Genomic DNA, 21,834 nt, shown 5'->3' with positions numbered 1-21,834 from the left:
TTGAGTGTTTCTTGACAAAAAATTATCAAATTTTAGAAATACTAAAGCTTTTGTTTACAGCTGAAAATACGTGCCAATTTTTTCGCTCCATTAAAATTTCCAAAATTGGCAAAACAATTGTTTTAATTTAAATTCTATCAGTAAAATTATTCACTACTTAACTTAATTTCAATCATTTCAGAACACACAATTTCATAAATTACTTAAAACTTTGTAAATAAAGCGATTGACTCACCGCCAAAAATTGATGCCTTCGAGGCAAAAATTGATGCGCACTGTCAAAAATTGATGCCTTCGAGGCAAAAATCGTGACACACTGTCAAAAATTGGTGCTTTCGAGACAAAAATAGGTGAGTTAGAGTCAAAATTTAGCGGCAACGACTGTAGTCTCATTTTTTTGATCGTATTAGTTATCGGATCAGATCAGAGAAGCCAACGCGAGTGCGGCGTTCCTCCACGTTGAGTAACGAACACAGAGCGATCTCAGCGGGACATACATGTTTTGTTTCGAAAGAAGCACCGGCGACTCGATCCTGATGTTAAGAAGTCCCGCAACAAGCAGTCCCTAAGCGTTGCAGTGGCGTTGCCTCGACGACTCGAGACCTAGCAGCGCACAACGTCCCTCAGCACAGTACAGCGCCTGGATGTAGACCGGATCAGTGATGTCGCGACCCACTTGTTTTAGACAGCCGATCAATTGGTTACCCTTTGCGACAACGTGCTCTAGCTGGTCACGGAAGCTAAACTTTTTGTCAAGGAGCACTACCAGAACTCTGACACAGTTTCTGCGTTCAATGGTGGATCCATTTGACGCGTAGTCATACACTAGAAGGAATCTCTTTCTTACAAACGTAACGACAATACACTTCACCGATGCACAGTTCAATACCATTCGTAGAGCACCAGGAATGGAAAGCACTTGGAGCGGCTTGAAGGTAGAGTTGGTCTGGAAGGTTGCGGAGTGAAATTGATGCAAGAAGTTATTTTTAACGTCACTCAACAAATTCAACTGTTGGTAAATATGTACCCATCCGAAGAACATTAATTTTATTTGCGAAGGTTCTGAGAAACAATCGAATAAATGGGGCCGCATTATACGGAAAACATTTGGATTCGTTTATTAAAATCAAACCTTTTTTTTTAAAAAATAACACCACTCTCCTCCAGTATTAAATAACAAACCACAGTATGCAGATCAACCTGTCCTATCCATAATGCCCAAGTGGTTTATGTGACAGCAAATAAATGAACCATATTTATCATACATTCATACCTATTCTTGTCCCATTGCACATGCTCATGCCAACAAAACAAAAAATGTTTCCTCTGGTTTTGCATGCATATTAAAATAACCTTCAAAATTGCCGCAAATATGATACGGCCGACTGATGGTGTGGAGAATAGACGCAAGAAAAGGGCAAACCTCCGGGGATGGAATCTACCACGAAAAAGTTTAGCAATTCGTAACTATTGTTTGTTTTGAGAAAGCTTGAGTGTGTGTTTTGTTTTTTTCTTTCAGAAGGGTCACGAAGTGACCCATAAAGGTTTGATGCTTTTTGTACTTTTTATTGGTATAAGTTTTGACCTTGCTTTCTTTCAAATTTTCTCCACAATACAGTGCTGCGTCGAACGAAACTAATGATACGATTTACAAACAATCATCGATGAAATGTTGCCCCTTGGCCAGGCGCCTGTCCAAGGTGTGGATAGAAGAGACTATAGAGGCATAGTTCGAATTCTCATTTATCAATACCCCGAGCGGTGAGGCAGAATTGAAAACGAAGGTAAGGAAGACAGACTGTTGACATATTTCTCTAGGGCACAATTTGATTCGAGAACGAGGCTACGACATTCCGAGAATCGTTCAACTTTCTTTCGGACATGTTTGTACAGGGTGCAAAGCCGAACAAAGGCGAAGGCGATCGGAGTTGTGGCAAGTTTTTGCCATCGTTCACCTTCACTCTCTACGCAGATGCTGGTGTGATTGTGTGTGTATGTGTGTGAGCGTAAAATATTGAAAAATGATTCTTTCAATGCGAACCGATTGGGGAATTCTCACACTGCTGGTGAAATATCCTTGCAGCTTCTGGGAAGGGTAAGAAAAAGGCAGCACTGGACGTAACAACTATTCGATTGGGAGTATGCGAACTTTGAAAAGTAGCAGCACGATACGACAGCAGATTTACGTATCAGGTGAAGGTTTATAAACTTGCTTGCGTCTGGAGCGGAACATTCGGCGGTTAGTGTCAGATAAGATGACGGGTTCAGAAGTTTGACTGCATAACTCGAGTTGACTGTCGACATACGTCGACGTAATAGAGTGGTTGATCAGCATATGTAATAGTTTTATAGTGTCAAACGTGGACTGCTTGAAGAATTCGCTATATTCACCTATGAAAATTCCTATTCATAAGACGAATATTTTTCTTTATTGTCACATGCGTACCCATTTGTGGAAGTTTTGGGGCTTATGAAAAGCTTATTATTGCTTCTAAGTTTATTTTAAATAGTAATAAAACAAAGAAATTGTGTATCAATTCATTCCATTCATTTGAAAGAATCTCAGAATAAGATTAAAGATTAGAACTTATTAAAACAGCTTATATGAATTTAGAAATTTATTCAAATGTAGTTTTCTTCATCCAGTTATGACGGGGTTGTCTTCTAGCGAAATGCTTTTTTCAACAGAGGAGTTACATTCAGAGCTGCTGTACCGGTAAGAAATAAAACCACAACGTGTTGTAGATAAAAATTACCCATCAGAAGATTTTTTAAAACATACTACTTACAGTATATTGTTTAAAACAGATAAAGCAAGTAATACACGAATACACTGAGTATCAAGATAGCACCACTATAGACAATAATATGAAGTGGTACATCGATCAGATCTCCAGCTGCCGCTGAGTTTGTGTTCGAAGTGCTGGCGTTGGTGGAACTTTGCAAACGCGTGTCATTATTTCGTGATGCATTGTTTGATGACTTTGACTCATCGCTGGAATTGCTTTTGCTTACATTATGCTGCTGAGGTTTGTCGATGTATTCTCGAAGTACATCCAGCAGTCTAGCACGGGTTTGTTCGGTCACGGGAAGATTTGGACCGCCGTAAAGAATTAATCGTCTTCGTATTTCTTCGTTGGAAAGCTCCTCCAAAACATCTGATACTGCTTCTCGTCTGCTGGACATGGTATTACGAAGATACGATTCCTTCGAAATGTTGGCTTTATTATATTTGTTGTAAATTTAGGTTGAAGGTTTTCCCCGTTTTTTATGTTATGTTTGATTAACACATAGACGTCCACTAGACAAAGATTGTTGTTCGTTTATGGTGCACGGCATGCTATGTTGATATCAATAAACAAGTTGTATTACTGTAGGCAATGAATACAGTGAAATCTCTCGAATGCCGAAAATACACGAACCAGAATTTACCGGGCGCGAATTTACGCTTGCTGTATGTGAAAGTTCAGAAAAGTTTCAGTTGACAGTTTGTACAAAGGATTGAAAGCAGGCGACTGTGAAATTCCGGTTCGTGTATTATCAGCTTTACAGAGATTTCACTGTAAATAAATTGATGTTGCGTTCTCATATTGATCACAAAAGCGTTTAAGATCAATAAAGGGAATGTAATTTACGAGACCCCTTAGGTGGCCTTTTACTTTGATCCATATGACTATTGTTACATGCTGCTTTACCGGCATGTAGCATTGCTTATATCTGATACTGCATTTTGTAAATCTATCAGCGGTGTGCACGCAGATATTGCGAACATACACACCAATTTCCATGCTGTGCTGTTGCGGAATGACCGATGGTTGATGATTAATTTTCCACAGTTCCCATACGATGGGAAGATCTCTATGTCGTATGGTTTATGAGCGCAGCTTCCAAGGGATGCTGCGTATTGCATGAGGCATTGTGTATGTTTTGCAAGGCGACACGACGTGCGCTTCGTTTACATATACACGGTAATCCTCATTAGCTCGCAGCCTTAGCCGTTTGTCATGAAAATGAATGTGACAAATATTCCATTTATTGAGTTGAACTGGCATACTGGGAACCCGGTGATGTCCATACCTGACCTCATTCGGGACGACAATAGCCCAGGATCAGTGACACAGCGGTAGCTGCGCTTTTACCACCATGATGTCGGTTTATGATTCGAAGAAATTAGATACTCAGTGATTTCTTGGAGAGAAATCGATCACAGCAATATTATATGATCTTTGTATCTTACCTTTATCACGAGAATTCGCCCTCGGTGAAAAACATTAATTAACAAACATTTTTAATCGATTTTTATAATACGTGGAGCTTATTTTCCTTATTTCACTAGAAACGTAAAATACGAAATAAATAAATTATCAGTTGTGAACTTATAACTAGAACGAAACATTAGTATTAAAAGCAACGGTAAATATTTTTTCCATATTGTTTCCTTATGAACTAAATAACAATTAGTCGTGAAATTTTGAAGAGGAAATTTCCTTTGATGATAATGAACAAAAAAAAAAAGGTTTCGAATTATACTTTATTTAACGACTGTAAACATTGGCTGAAGTGTCTACAATAAGTTACCAGATAAATTTGCAAGTAAAAGTAGATTTTTTAAACAGCGTTGTACGTATTACATTGAACAGAAAAGAAAATATCTTGCAGCACTCTTATATGATATTACGTGCCACATCCAAACCTAGCATGCATCGTAATAAATTGCAGAGTATTCCATCTGTCACATATCAGACACAGAAAACTGAGCCTCGTTTAGATACATCCATTGCAGTTCATTGCTTTGAAAAGAAAACGTTTTGGCCAACAACTGTTCTTAGAAAACACCACATAAGTGGAAGTTAACCTGAATAGCACTCCCGGGAGACGGCTTTCAGCAAACATATTTTGCGTTTGACAGGTTAAGGGTGCTTTGAAACTGGTCGTTCCACTTTTCACCTTTAATGAATGTGATGAATAGTGGATGTGCTCACTTGCAAGCTGCTCGTTCAAGAATTGTACCTATGGGGAATGGGTTTTGTGTGAATAGGGACCGGGTGAATAGCAGCTGCTGAATGGTGCTACAGGGCCCGTTTAACCGTGAAACAGACGTTTATTTATGACGCTGTGTGACATTAATAACGGTACAATGCACCTGTATGAAAAAGATTAAAAAAAAATAGAACGTAATGAATACATACTTGAAATATTTTAATCCCAAACAATGTTATCTTCTATGAGATACACGATTGAAATGAAAGAAGCCCTTTTAGCAGATTATAGCTATTAGAGATCAATTTTCAATTGCAAATTGATGTTGTATAATCCTATGTCCTTGATATCACTTGTTCCGAATTCAGGATTAATTTAGCACTATTACTACTATACTACTATTTAGCAAACTGTTTTGGTTATTAAAATCAAATAAACCTCACTACAGATAATTCTATTTACAACTACCTTATTAAAATCATATATGTTGTATGTAACATATATGCCATTTAACAAAAAAATATTAAATCTTAAAATTATTTTACAAAGCAATACATTCTGGTCGCAATTTTCTAAATGGAACTATGGTTTGACCTAATTGTACTGATTTGTCACAGAAATTGTCAAAGACGAAAAAAAACTATGATAGTTTCTTGCATCACCATCCTTTAAAAATCATTACCCAGACTTAATAAGCATTTTTCCCAATAAATCTTGTTACACTTTTACACTCATAAACCACGTTATTCTACCACGCCTTGTGGACAGTCTAAAAAGACTTTACGGGCTGGGTCGTCCGTTTCGATGCGTTTAACATGGCCAGCCTGCCGGAGCCTAGCGAGTTTGATACGTTGCACGACAGTTAGGTTGCCATACATCTCGTATATTCTTCTTCTTCTTTTGGCTCAACAACCGTCGTCGGTCAAGGCCTGCCTCTGGACCACTACTTGTGGGCTTGGCTTTCAGTGACTTATTGATCCTCCCATAGCAGGATAGTCAGTCCTACGTATGGCGGCACGGTCCATTTGGGGCTTGAACTCATGGCGGGCATGTTGTTAAGTCGTACGAGTTGACGACTGTACTACGAGACCGGCTATCGTATAGCTCGTCGTTATAACGGCTCCACACATATGGGGCCAATAATCCATCCAGCATCTTCCTCTCGAACGTAGCTAAGAGGATTTCGACCATGTCCATGTGTGAGTACCGGTACTATATAGGAACTATATTGTCCCAGTCTCGTCCGTCGCGACAAGTTCTTTGGGGTGACCCAAAGCATCCAGCATCCTTGCGCGCAACTCAGCTGACCTTTGATCCGAGATAGGTGAATTCTGGGACGACTTCAAAAGTGCGTTCACCTATCTGTACGTCACACCTACGTAAGTTTGGATTTGTTGTTGGTAGGTCCGCTAATGTTGCCACCATCAGTTTGGTCTTTGCCTCGTCTATCTGCAATCCTGATCTGATCTGATCTGCTACCAAATTTGATACATGGTGAAGTATTAAGTATAGGTTTAGCATTTTTCAACAAAAATTAAGTTCGAAAACATTATTAGACACTAGACTGCAAAAACAAAGTTTGCAAAACTGACAAATATTCAAATGTTCGCCACGATTGAATAGCTGTCAAATGTGTTGTGATGTGATGTGATGTGCATGGTTAAACCCAAAGTGTATGAATATCAGGTGGTCTCATAGCCTGTTTTTTATAGCAAAAGATGAACGTCACTTTTTGACAGCATGGGTGAAAACATTTCCCCAAACAAGCTTTCTGACGACTTGCCTTACACACAAACAATCTTAGAATCTTCGTTATTTGCACTGAAATACCTTAAAAAGCACTCAAAATATATGTTACTGTAAGCTAAACCAAATCTGAACTATTTAAAATCCATTTTTGGCACAAAATAATGCCGTCGATGAGGACACCAATGTGTACTACGTATGTGTTGCTAAGAACAAAGCGAACGGTTCCTATGGAAATTCACTTCACCCATTCTGTCAAAAGGAGATTTTTTTGATTTCGAAATTAGTTGTCAATTTGCATGGGACGAGACCACCTGATATTCATACACTTTGGTAAATTGACAGAAAGCCATGGGAAAATTTTGACAGTTGAATTGAACATTGTTTATGTTTAGCGATGGACGTTGCTATAGAGTGAATAAGAGTTTTGTTCAACATTTTGCACTCATTCCCTATTAGAATATTACAAGAAGTAGAATCCCGTTAGAATATTACATGGCTGATACAATCCAAGGATCTCTTTTATCATTCGTCGCCGGGTATGATAAAAGAGATCCTTGGATTGTATCAGACGGTATGCATATTGTACTTGTGTGTGCCGATTCGATGTTTCATTTTATTCTCAGTGTTTAATTGAAGGTAAATAGGACTTCGATGATGGCGTGGAGGCGTCCGCCATTAAGGCCGGGATAACGGACTGGCAGACGAAGGCGCGAGACCGTGAGCGGTTTCGGACACTCCTGAGGCAGGCCAAGACCGCAAAGCGGTTGTAGCGCCGGATAAGAAAAGAAGAAAATAGGACTTCTGTTACCCAGTTTTAACATGTAAAGTGCTGTTTTATGCCTGTTAAACTTTTTGTTCTTCCAGCAGGACCGTTGCAAACAGTAGTGATTCGTGGCCACGGAATGGCAAGCAATGAGGTTATCTGTTTACAGAGTAGACTGGAACTATTTCTACTTTATTCTCCAGAAGTGATTGACCGCAAGAAATTTAACCAATATAATCTTCCTAATAGTAAATTCGTCCACTTTTCCACGTTAACTATAAGCCGTGTTTTTGTAAATACTTTTTCATGAAACTGTCAAAAGCTAGCTGAAAATGCAACCTAGCAACGGGCTTTGCATCGACCTGTTCTCCTTAATAGATCCTGGTTAAGCCGCCCCCGATTAATCGACGTAGTACTTTATTTCCTTATTCTATAGTTCTACGTGCAAATGACATCCTTGGATGATAATGAGAGTAAATTGTAAAATTGTAAATGACATTTGTACTTGATGTTGATTTCAGAAGGTATTACTATACTAATCTTTTATGACAGCAAATAATAATAAATAAACTAGATACTAAAATGGACAAATTAGATGTTTTGTTCAGACAAATAATGACCAGGTTGTATAAAATAATAAACAAGATAAATCAGTTTGAAACGTATGTTGACAACAAAGACGAGGCAAATACATATAGAGATTTAAATAAAATAACGTTAAAAATCTTTTTATAACATGAATAATTGAAATTAATCAATAAATCTTGTTTAGAGCTTCAAACGAGTTGGTTTTGCATCCGAATAATAAAGGTGGATAATATACGAACAGAATAAACGATCGGCAACAAGCGATAGACAACATGGCTTCAAATTAAACTTCAGAAAGAAAGAAAAAGAAGAAATGAATTAAAACCAATCCGTTGTCAAAAAACAAACATGCGGAGAACCTGTTACTGAACGCTTCCACCGAAATACTCCGACGACGGCAGCTGGAGGATGTACGTTTCCTAGAATGATGGTTTTCGGTGGCAGAAAGTCACGCTAACATTTGCTTAGCGGTAATTAAAAAATATGTTAATGGATACTCTAGTCGCGAGTCGCGGCTCGAGTGCAATTCGGCGAGATCAAAGATACGGCAAAAAGCACAGCAGCGTTGAGGCAACAGACCAGGGCACGGGTATATTAGGCAGATGGATTACCCATTCCGCAAGGAGGAGCCTCAATATGAGTTGGGCAGGAGGGGGTGTGTTAAGGGAGGGAAGGTTGAATGGCAGAAGATGCGTTGTTGGCAGATCCCCGTGTAAGATGGCTTAAGTGAGCACGTACTGTGGCATCAGTTCACATTTTGCACAACTCTGAAGAGGTATACATCGTATGTACTGTTGTTTTCTTTTCTTTCCCTTTTTCGTGCATTGCTCTCATACCAAATTCCACGGAAAACTCTTGTACAAGTCACAAGTTTTTTTACTGCGTCACATTCACTTTCTTTCAAACATTTCCACCTACTGTCTGATATGGATCGCGAGCCCTTTGGCTGCAAACGCGCACCTTACACTGCGTTTAGCGTGTGATGTCAACTTTACGGGTGAAAAATGAACGTGACTGAGGATGAAAAATGGTAGCCCATTTGTGCCGGGCGGGATGTAAAGAGGCGTTAATGAATGATAGTAGCGCGCTGGTCTGCCCTCAGGTCGTTCGTTTCCGTTTTTTTTTTTGTTTTTGACTCATCGCGCTCCGCGACGAGAAGAATAATTGACTGTAGAATGTGCGACTGCCAAACACCTCTGCTTGTGCGGGAGGGAACAAAAACTTTTCCCAGAACGGTAGCATTGTGCAACCACCATGACAATGAACGGGGTGTTCAATTTTTGAGGGGGAAATTAAATTTTCGAGAAAAATCCGTAAAATCAATTTACGGGAAATCAATGACTACGGTGCAATCGAATCAACAAACGGAATAAATTAATGGTCTAATGCATTTTGGCTCTGGCAGTTGCACAATTTATGGTTTTCATAGCATAAATTTATGAATGTAACCAAATCAACTTTGTTTGAAAGTACCATAATTGGCGAACGGATTTCCGTTTGTTTCTTCGCAATACTGAAGTAAAAGGGATAAACTATGATAATATAAAAAAATAAATAAAATGATTGTTATGATAGTTGCTACCAAAGTGTCTTATCTAAAGCACAGTTAAAAGGTAACATTAAAGTAAAAGTAGAATCTAGAGTTTTTTGTTATTTTTACTACCAGCCTAAAGAAATATACTATATGGTAGTTCTCTGATATATGCTATTGTACGGGACCAAGCACATCTAGAGCTTTTGGGTGTGGCAAAACTGTTCAATTACTTCAAAAAATGAACAAAATTTAGTTATTTATTGAAACTGAATGAAATATTTTTACTGAAAAATAAGTGAGTTTAGCGAAATTCTTTATTCAGATGCCTTTTTAGTAATAGTAAATTTCAAAAATATTATACAATATATTAAAACATCATAATATTTTAGACAAAAAAACATATAGGAAGCTGTCAAACGATCGCGTACTGCTAATTCACATACATTGAGCACCGCTTTATGCGGATAATTGTTGTATAATGCATCAAGTGACAGGTTTTCGAATGTTTGATTGGATAAACATTTTTTGAGGAGAGTTTATTTTATTAATTTATTTTATGATGCAGATGATTCCGTGAAACAGACGCCAACTCGCACGAATCAACAACATACCTGTAGTGGGCTCAAGTTTAAAATGGATCGTAGCAAGGATTGACAAGGGCGACTGAATTTATTCAATGACTATTCTACCATTTTTCAAGATCATTTGTGCAAATTTATTGGGGAAAAGAAGAATAAGAAAGTAATTAATTTGATAGGAATATATGTTGGAGAAACCGTTGGTGAATTAATTAAAACTTCGTGTGGGACATTAGTCAGAAGATTGGCTCATTTCATCTTCTCTTTCATAAAAAATAACATAAGAAACATTTCATAAGAAACAACAACCAAACAAATGAACCAAATTTGATCTGACATTCTGGTTGAAATAAAAATAACATCGAACAATGGTGGTCAACTAGATAAATGTCGGGTCGAACGGGATCGATTCCTAACAAATCCATGAGTGATCAAACAACTTATGAGCAAAGACAGTCCAAGGTGTGACCACAGTTATTATGATGAATAACAAAAAATAAAAATAAATATCATGGATTGTAAGATCGATACTTACTTACTTATCCGGCGCTACAACCGCTTTGCAGTCTTGTCCTGCCTCAGAAGTGTCCGAAACCGAGACTGAGACTGTGAGATCGACACTTGGATACAATTAAAGGTTTGTACAGCTTGGACAGCTTATTGTATATACTTTTCAAGTTAACTTTTCTACCTCCTCTATCTTGATTTTTCGATCGATAGTTAATTCTTCTTCTGCAAAATCGTACCTTAGTCACGATCACATTACGAAAGCGTAAATCAATAAAATGAAATATACTAACGAGAGGCTCTATGTTTCCGTCAAACCCAATCTTCCAAATGAGTTAAACATGTCGGCAATCATACTCAACTCATCGTAATCAGAGTAATTGAATTGGTTGCAGTCGCGACGTGTCGTGAAAAGTGATTTAAATGAAACCATTCACTACTAACTCGGGGAGAGCAAAATTCTACCAGCGTTTGGCGCTGCCCGGGACGGCAATAATAGCACAAGCGTATGAAAAGAAAGAAAACAAAACACAAGCAATGCACAACCGTGGGTGTGGTTGCGTTCCTCAACGGCTCAGCTGCACAGGACGGGAAAATTGTTTGTTCAACGGATTCTTTTTGATTTTGCTGCACTTCTACCGCACCGTAGCCCGATGCAGTTCCGCTGCAAGACGCATGAGTGGTAAAGCATTGTACCACCAATACCACCTCCGGCAGCACTCATTTGGGGAGAAGTGTGAGGAAATACACATACCGACGTGGGAGAAAAGCAATTAGTCTGGAGCCGTTGAGTGTGGACAGGAATGTGCATCCCGGATCCCTGCATCAGAGATTGAGCATGCAGGCGCACTGGTCAACAACCGTGGGTGAGTTTGAACAAGAAAAAAAATGAGCACAAAAGAAGTGTGCTTGTGGACGGGTTGTAGTTACCACTTCCATTAAGTGCATTTTTAAAGGAACGTTCTGTGAATGGGGGACGTTTTTTTCACTCTACAAAGGCCTGTGGTGGAGCTATTTATTCGTTGATCTAGATTAACCATGATTATGGTTATGACAAATGGTGAAAAAATCGGACGATATTTACTGGAACATCTTTCGAAAATGAGGAAAGGAAAACGCTTTGAAAGAATACAGCAACATTTTGCCATTATTGTAGTGCCAGCCCAATCCAGCTCATTCTAAGAAATCTCTGATTTTTAGCATCCGTGAGGAAGGTTCTATTTGGAGGGAAAATCGATACAACTGTAACTGTAACATTAACTCTGGTAAGGTACATTGCTGCATTGCTTTTTTCGTAATCACTGCCCAGGCATAATGGGAGCAATTAATCGGACAGCGAACGCAGTGTTAATGTTTATTCACAAATTTGTCAGCTCCCTCATTTACAGGGGAAAAATAGCCGGCATTGACCGTATAATTGGTAATAAAACTCAACGATGCCATCGCGAACGAGAATTGCCGATCAACAGAGTCGTGAAAAGAAACGTTTCAATAGTTCATCATTAATTAATGAATGTTACCTTTTTCAGAGTGTTTGTGTTGTGAAGCTATCATTTTGTTCTTGTGCTCACTAAAAAGATTGAAAATGTTGTGCAGGTCCGGGTCGATAATTCCAATGGTACAGGAGTGCAAAAAATAGGTTTAAGAGATCTTTGTGCTTTAAATTGTTTATTTTTTTGTAACTTGGGGGAAACATAATCCACTAAAGCTATATTAATTATCCCCCTATAGGTAAAGCTCACCTTGTTTATTGCAAAAAATATCGTAAACCAGATGTAACAGAAATGCTTGAAAGCTGCAAGTTGAGGCCAACATATTTCTAAAAAAAAAACAATTTCAAATAACACGTGGCAGCTGAATATCGGTCCAATATCTCAAACCGTAGAACCGTAGTTCCTAGAAGCGAAACGGTTCAACATTTTTCCAGCAAATGTGCCACCCTTGCCTAAAAGGCTTCTCAGTGAAAATGCAAAACTAAGTTGAAATAGTATGCAAAACAACACACAAATTGGCCGTTCAGAGAAGAGCCTTTTTTTTCGGTGAAACATTTTCTGTTTCCCGGTACCTGAACAAAGTTTTTACCGACCGTCACGAATTCGTGTCGGACCCGCACCAGGAAAGTGGCAAAGAAGCCGTTGCGTTGAAAAGTTGAAAGTGCAAAAAGAAATTCGTTTGAACAGTGTAGCGATCGTATGACAGCACACTGCTGCACGGGCGATTGAGAGCCCCTTAGTAGTTTTAACATGAGTTTTGTGCTCATGGAAATGTAATTCAAGCGCCAAAAATTGATGATTTTGGAGGTTTGTCAAGTCGTTCGTGGAGTACGAACCATTTGACAGCTTGAAGAATGTGTAAGGTTTGAGCAGTTAAACACTTTCTTTCTAGCTTATTTCACATACGATCGGAATCAAACCCTGTAAAAGAGCCCAAACGAAAGCTTATAATGGCCCCCTTCATCAAAGTCAATGTTATGAATTTTGTTAATTTTTTTTCCAAAAAGAGTTAAACAACAATCATCCGAGTTGTAACCTTCTATGTCCGTCTTATAGATATGCTGTTCAATATTCGATATTAACGATTCGTGTAATTTTTTCCTGAACCACCATGCTTCTACCGTTTGATTTTGTAGGTCATAATTAAAGCCTCCATGTGCCAAACTAATTCATAAAAAAATGTTAAGTTATTTAGAAAATCCCAATTATGAAATTTATATGCTCATAACAAACGTACCCCAAGCATGTTCAGAAGAGCTGGTTAACACCGCGCTGTAAAGTAACGCGGTTTATTAATTTTATTTGATTCAAGTTCATGTTTAAAACCACCTTAAATGCAAAACAAAAGAGCGAAACTCATTGCAATGTCACAAACATACTAATGAAGGCAGTTCCGACGCTGGCGTGTACCGATGAATACTGCTAGGTGAGACCATGAGAACTGTCGACACATACACCGCCCCTGCTCGGCAATGCAACGAGAGCACCTTTTCACATAATTTTATTGTGTGGTTTGTGTTCTGCAACTATAAGAGCCATGCGGAATGGAACACTTGGAGCGTGGTTTCTGGGTTTTGTTTTGCTTTTTTTTTGTATATTTTTAGATTCAAACCGTCACCCGTTTGGAATGAGCAATTCCGTACGTGAAAGTTGGTGCCCATTGCTGCGGTGTTTGGTTGCTAGTTGTAGTCAGCTACAATACTTGCCGATTTTGTTACCTAGCCGTGCCGTGCTGCGGTCGCCCTGTTAATGCTATGCTTGATATTTTATGAGCTTTCTGCTGATTAAAGCGATATTTTCTTATTAGATGCTACGTGCACGTGTACGGTTTGGGGAATCACGCTTTGGCTGTAGGCGGCACACAAAAAATGGGTCACGATGTGTGCTACTCGTACAGGTCAGAATGCAATCTTTCTGTTTCATTAATTTGCATTTAAGGACATAGAATTGTTTTCACCTGGTGCTCTGTCTGAAATACAATGTAGCATTCAAACTGTTTGGAATGCAAATGATAAGCTATTTAATTGATCATTTGAAAAAGCAGTTAGAATTTGATGCTCATTTGTTTTCGATAGTAATCCATAGATTAATGTTGTTTTTTTTTATCTCTGTGTTTTTTTTCTCGATATATATCAAACCGCAAGCTGAAAATATTAGCATGATTAATGACAATAACACGATCATTCATGCTGAAGTGCCGAAGGGACTTAAAGCTAGCGGAAGCATTTGGTCGGGTAACATATTTACATAAACTTTAATAAAGCGTAAACACACACGCATAATTCCTTCCGTGTGCAGCTGCGGATCACAGTCATGCACATGTTTTCAATCTCTTGTAAAGAGAAATGAAATGGTCCATAAAACTGTTTGCTTTTACTTTTTCGCCGTTATTGATTTTATTGGGTTTGCGTTTTTACACCATGGTCGATTTGATATTGTTTTATTGGGCCTACACGTTATTGCGATGGTGAGTTTTATGGGTCGTTATGCTTGAACAGCACAACCGTGTATGCATGCGTGTGGTAGGGCAACATTTTTGAATTGTGCCTGCCACTTTACATGAAATTCATGATCCAATTTGAATGAAAGCCTTCTTCGAGGAAAACACATTTTGGGCTAGGTTTTGCGGGCGTCGATAAAAGGTGTATGAAGCGGATCTGAAATAAAAAGGCTGAGCAGAATAAGTTTTATTTTAGAACAAAATGGTCAAGGCGATGCTCACGAATAGTTTAAAGCAATAAGGATGTCTAGCATAAATCTCATGTGCAGGATGAATATATAAGATCGGTGTTTCGAAAGCCAATAAAGAAAAGGAGAAAATGTGGATATTTGTGCTGGGGAAAAATCACAAAATTAGTTTTATTCCTTCCCTTTGACTTGTAAGAAGCCGAAGGCGCATCCTTTGGCTCTATTTATACCATCTCTCCACACCGCCATCGTGAACCCCGGTTACAAATGGAGGGCACCTTAGGCCTATGCCATATCCTGGTAAGCCATCAGGAAAACCCTACAACAGTCACGAGCGTAAAAGATTTGTTAGGCTTTCTATGTATAAACAAACGCTGTTAGTGCCGAATGTTGGACATATTATAGTACATATGATAACTATATGGACAGCAGATTATGGCCATTTAAATCACTAAGAGGAAAAATGCAACTGAAGTCGTAGTACGGCTAAATAAAGTATATAAATAAATCATTAAAGGAAGAATAAAAACCACCCAGGTAAAATGAAAAAAAATTGAAATATGTTAATCCTTTATACTTCTGCATTGATTTCAAAATACATCTCATTACACTATCGAAAACGAACCGCGAGAAAAAAAGCTCTCATCAGTAAGAAATGCAACGGCTTTAAAACATTGTGGAAGCCAATTATTTGCACCATAGAATACTTTGAAGAGTGCTACGTGTTAGCTGGTTTCAATGCAACTATATTTTAATGAGCAGGTCTTTATAAACTAACCATGCTTTTACGAGCACAGTTTTGTTGTTTAGTTATCGTCAAGTTAAGCTTTTCAGGAACCTATGGTAAATTTTGAAAAGCATATTCTTGTTATGTATATACCCGGGGCCAAGCGCAAGCCAAGCATGATGTATTATATATAATTTCATGATGTAATGAACAACATCCACATCATTGAAGAGGCTTTTACGGTGATGTGTTATAAGTACTCATGACTCGAACGCTATGCATGGGTGTTAGGTTGAATATTCTATCGCAGATATTGCAAGGAAATAACCATCGATAAGCACTTGAAAGATCAAGGCCTAACAAACGCATGACGCATAGAGCGTCATTAATTAGGCCTGTTTGATACCTATCACTAAGACGCATTTCAATATGGCGGTGCAGTGCCTGAACAGAGCATGAACGTGCAACCAGACATACCGCCAAATAGCGTCGCACCGTAGCCAAAATCGATGACACTCGATTATATTCGATGAGAGTTATGTACAACATTCATTTGTTTCACGACGAATATTTTAACGCCTTGTGTGCACGCATGATTTTTTTTTTTCATTTCATCGAACGTGATCGCACCGCACAGGGTGACAGTTGGGTACATACAGTAAGGCGTTAAATGTTCCAGTCATGTTGGATTTGGCTACTTTTCACGCTTCACGGCGTGAAATTGTCTCGATGTATCTGGATGCACGGTGAACGTCGATGATTCCTTACATGTACAGGTGATAGTGTATGTGCCTTATGGCTCTACGCTTAGTGAGTGTTGCTGTGACCCGTGATGGGGTTTCCTTCGCATCATTACTCGTTCAGATGATACCATATAATCGATATTGTCGATGACCGTACAGGAATAGGAGTTTCAATCTGTTTAATATAATCTTGTTGGTCGTGTGTTAGTTACAATGCAGAGATCAGAGATCCTCAGGAACAAAGATATTGTATCGACAATGTATTTGAGTGTAGAAAGTAGTGGTGTACAACAACGTTGCGTTAATAATGCCATGTTAGGTAAAGCTTTTTTCATTTATTTATCCAGTTTTATAGTAATCTATTGAATGTAGCAAATAAACTAGTCAGATTTTCCATGTTGCAGAAATTTATGAATTGATTATTTCATTTATTGTAACAGTTTCAATCAACTTGAAGATAAACTATATTTCTTTCAATTATGCTACCACAAATAAGCAATATGCTTAGCTATTTTACTTATATTATTAGATTCCAATATGCTAAATATTATTTATATATACAGGTGTCCCCCGAGATACGACTGTATTTTTGACCGAAAAAATGTCCCAAAGCAAGGCGTAAGTCGAAAAAGTCGTACGTCGAATATCTATGAATATAAAGTTTATAATCGAAGTTGAAGAATTGGAATTTATGATATCGTGTATTTTATTTAAAATAATGTTCGATAATGTAATAATTATATTTTAAAAACTGTACACAATATAGATATTCAAGATCGGGTAGTTTTGGAATCGGGTTTGGAGTTTGGAAATGTGTGTATAACGGTTATCAGTCCAGATATTCAAAAAAAATATATAAATTTCTTGTCAATGACAACTTTAAACTGTCAAAATCAAAATCGTCGTATCTGCGAATCGTCGTAACTCGAGGGGGTCGTAACTCGGGGGACGCCTATAAAATAAGTTTACGCTATAAAGGTGGGAAAAATTACAACACGTTAATTGATGAAACCAGCACTTCTAAACAGATCGACTGTAGACTGTCACATCCGATTTCTTACAGTTTAATACGGTGTTGCATTATTGCTCCTTTTTATTTACTTCACCCATCCATTTGGCAGTGTTATTTTGAACATTTGTTACATATTTTATTAAAGCCTTTGAGATTTTTTTTAAATAAAGAATTTTTTCTATGACACTGCAATGAGTGCAAAAGATTGGCGTAACTTTTGAGAAGAGGTAAGATATAATAAAAACAATGGAGATGACTAATTTTTACCTTATTTTTTATTTTGGAAGAGTTCAATGTATTTCATCTAGTATTAAAATGTTATACATAATTTTGAAATGTATGATAAAAAGAGTCACGCACTAAATTATTTAAAATATATTTACTACGCTATGACACTGGCTATAACAATTTCGATTATTTGTCTTAAAACATAAAGTGATATGATAAGCTATACGGCCTTTTTGGACCGTTCCACTTAAATAAAAAAAAAGTTCAATGATATCTCCCTAAGGTGAATTTCCGTAACAATTTGTTAGCTGTAGTCATGGATACTTCTTAGCAACAAGTAAATTTTGTTAGGCTTCTTTCGTCACAACATACAACATAATTTTATGAATCATTTCTACGTGATAAAAAGGTTTTAAATTATTTTCGTTGCTCCATTGTTGAAAAACTGCCAAATGTTGAAAAAACAAACATTTACTAATTCTACATCTCTCGGGCAAAAACAATTGGATTTAATCTTTTGCTTTTAATGGTAGATGTCTGACAAACTTCTGTGCTTAAATGATTTACAAGTGATGAGAACAATTTATGGCCCGTTTTTATCGAGTACAGCAAAATGCTTCTGTGAGGATATGCTTGGTCGTCAGTTAGGCAGCGTATAACATCTATGATATGTGTATCCCTTTAACGATCCGTACATAAGCTTGCCCTGTTTTGGGATGGTTGATTGCATCGAGTTATGAGATTTTAACGAATAAAACCTAAAACACACACAACCACACTGCGCTGAACCAGTTTTATGACATCCTAATCGTTTGAGGGGTACTTTACTGGCTTACTGATTAGCAGATTGCAGTTCCATTGCTGAGTGGAAAGTTATTGTTGTGATGTAGTTAATTGAAGTTCCAGTGCGGAGGAATTTTGAACATAAACACAAAATCATAACACTTTTATGCTTCGTACGAGATTTTGCGAGTGTGTTAAAAGCAGAAGTAAGTAAAGATTCGCTTAATTTTATCCTGTAGGAATCCATAGTACTATGGATGTATGGCGGTTTTTATAAAAGCATGGTTTTCTGACCTTCACGTACAAATTGTATATATAGTTTTTTTTTTGTAATCCTGCAAGGAGATAAAAGATAGATTTAAATAATCTGTGATTTAACAGATTACATTAAAAAGTATTAAAAAGTATCTGTGATTTAACAGATTACATTAAAAAGTATTAAGTTACTTAGCAACTTAATAAACATGATTAAAAACGCTAACAGCTTAAAATATTTGTGGAATTGTGTTTTATTAGCGTTAAACCTTTCTTTCATGTAATTAACATAACGAACTGAAGTTTCTTTATTGTTGGAAAAAGTAAAACGCCGTTTATCTGAAGTAAATTCGCCTGTTTAAGTCAGCATTGACAATGAGCTAGGTATAAATCATGAAAAAAAAGATCTAACGAATCACTCATTACCTTTACCATCTTTAGAGCAGAACCTGAAAAACTGTTATATTCTATCTCAGCTTTATCGTGCAGGTAAAAAGGTAAAACTGTAATTAAATGTAAATCATCATGAAAAGCAGAAGCGACGCAAATAAGACTTCATGGGTAATGGAAGAATCTCATTTAATGCACAGTAGGTGATCCAAATGAACGTGACGCAAAAACTGTTAATGATATCAATTCAGGCTGTACGACGCATACGGTATAAGACATAACCACATAGATAGAAACGTGCTTGCTAAGCATTAATTACCTGGTAGTTTGCTCTTGCTCATTTTTCTTATGGTAGGTATCCTTTAGCCGGTCTCGTAGTACAGTCGTCAACTCGTACGACTTAACAACACGCCCGTCATGGGTTCAATCTCCAAATAGACCGCGCCGCCATACGTAGGACTGACTATCCTGCTATGGGGGGGAATCAATTAGTCACTGAAAGCCAAGCCCACAAGTGGGTACAGGCAGGCCTTGACCGACATCGGTTGTTGAGCCAAAGAAGAAAGAAAGAAAGGTATCCTTAACGAGACTGAAAATTGTTTGTAAAGTAGGTGTAAGTTCCTAAAACGCTTAAGGTATAAACATATTTGATTTGACTTTGCATGTTATTGGTTTTCAATTCAATTTTCAATTAGCAAACATCGAATGAATAGATTATGCTGCACCATTTTGCCTACAATTTGATCTTTTCACTATGTATCAAATATGACACTGCTGTGTAAAATTGAAGTTTAGAAAAGCTTGAAAATGGGCAAACAGGCTGCAGGGTATGTTTGAATCAAACAGCCAAAGCAAACCTTTTGCAGCAACAGCATGGTTCATTCGGGTGTCAAGGCGCTTGATGAAGGCGCTTAAAACCAGCCCTCGGCAAACGATAAAATGATTGTAGCTGCCTATCAAAAGGTACATACGCTCCGCTGCGAGACTTACGATTTACATCACTGCAGAGTTTGCTCGTGTGCCGGTTCATACAGCGCGCGTTGAGTACCTTCTCTTGCGGATATTTACGGTAGCACATCCATTGCGCCGTGCCGTTACCTCGCTCTGCAAACGTTACACCAGTGTGGTTGGTTGTGAGATACGGATCGGTACTTCCGCACATCCTGCATCCTGGGTGACGGCGTGTGATGTCAACATTGTGCGAGGAAAAAATGAACGTGACCGAGGATGAAAAATGGCAACACGTTTGAGTTATGACGATGTAGGAGGACGTTAATGAATGGAGTCAGCACTGGAGAGCACTGCTCTTAACGCATCCATTAGCCTTCGGGCTTTGTCGTGCACGGGGTTGTCGACTGTCAATGCCTACCACGGTCTGCCACGCTTACGAATGAAAACTTTTGAAAGTGGGTATGAAAATTTTACGAACATTATCACTGTTTGTGTTGTATATTCCACTGGTAATATTAGCAAAAAGACTACAAGATGACTTAGTGTAATGCAAAGCAATGTTGGAACAATTATTAGAGAATGAAGTATTCTAGTAATCTTCAAAACAATGTTTTTTCTATTTTGTTTTTATTAGTTTTTTTATATGTGCAAAGGTGTTTTTGTATAGGTTCAATCAATGAAACTGTTTGATGAAAATGATGAAAATGTTTCTATTTCCATCAATAAGTTTTCAAGGCACTCCAATCAGCCAAACACCTACCAAACACCTTGTGAAAGTGAGTACAATAATGTAAAAAAATGGACAAAAATCCACACCGATCATATACCATACCGTTCTGTTGATACAAGGACAACAAAGTGCAACACGGATTGCAGTGATACAATCCTAACGGAGAGAACGCTAAGATCTTCTTCATGGAAAAATTAAAAAAAGTAAAATTCGCACCCTTTTTTACAATACATTAACACTTTGAATGCCAGACCATTTTTGTTTATGTTTCCCTGGAGGCCAAGCACTTTTTGTTTACATTTTTGATGGCTATCATATATGATACCCATGGCTCCCAAGGAAGTATAATTGAATATAAACAAACTAAAAGATAATGAAAATAATGATCTGTAATACAATTTTTGGTTGATTTCTTGTTTTTTTTCATTGTTTTGCTTTGCTTTGATCATCAAAGCGGGAAAACAACCGTTACATGTTTTGAATACATTTGTTTTCAACAAGATGCTTCATTGAAAAGCGATCATATAAATAGCGGATGTTGACATTTAGATAATATTTTAACTAATATCTGCTGTATATTCGACCGTTTGAAAACTTACATTATTACTAAACTTCATGTGATTTCATTACTTTAAACGAAGGAATTATTAATTTGCTTTTATATTGTAGATTTTTGGCCATTTATAGGTATCAACTATTTATGTTATACAAAAAATTGTAAACCCGTACATATTACAAGATTATTTATCATTTTTTTTATCTTGTTGCTAAATTTAATGATAATACGCGCAATTTGTTATAAGACATTAAGTTAATTATCCCTGGCTATCATATATGATAGCCATGGCTCCCCAAGAAACATAACTGGTTATCATATAGGGAAGTCATGGCACTCAAAGTGGTAAAAAGGAAACAAAAAGATGCCTTAGAAATATCATTGCTCATATTTATCACAATAATTAGAGTTTGAAAGAAAGTTGCATTTTAAAGATGAAACGTATAACAATTAAAAAATATATGTAATAATTATAAAATATCTATGACATAGTATAATATCATTAAGAAAAAATACAGACATTAACATGATTCGAGAAAAAATAAGACATAAAAAGGTAAACATTTACAATGAATGCTA

This window comes from Anopheles gambiae, chromosome 2, assembly GCF_943734735.2.
Source record: "Anopheles gambiae chromosome 2, idAnoGambNW_F1_1, whole genome shotgun sequence".
Classification (NCBI taxonomy): Eukaryota; Metazoa; Arthropoda; class Insecta; order Diptera; family Culicidae; genus Anopheles; species Anopheles gambiae.
This window is presented reverse-complemented; position numbering follows the sequence as displayed.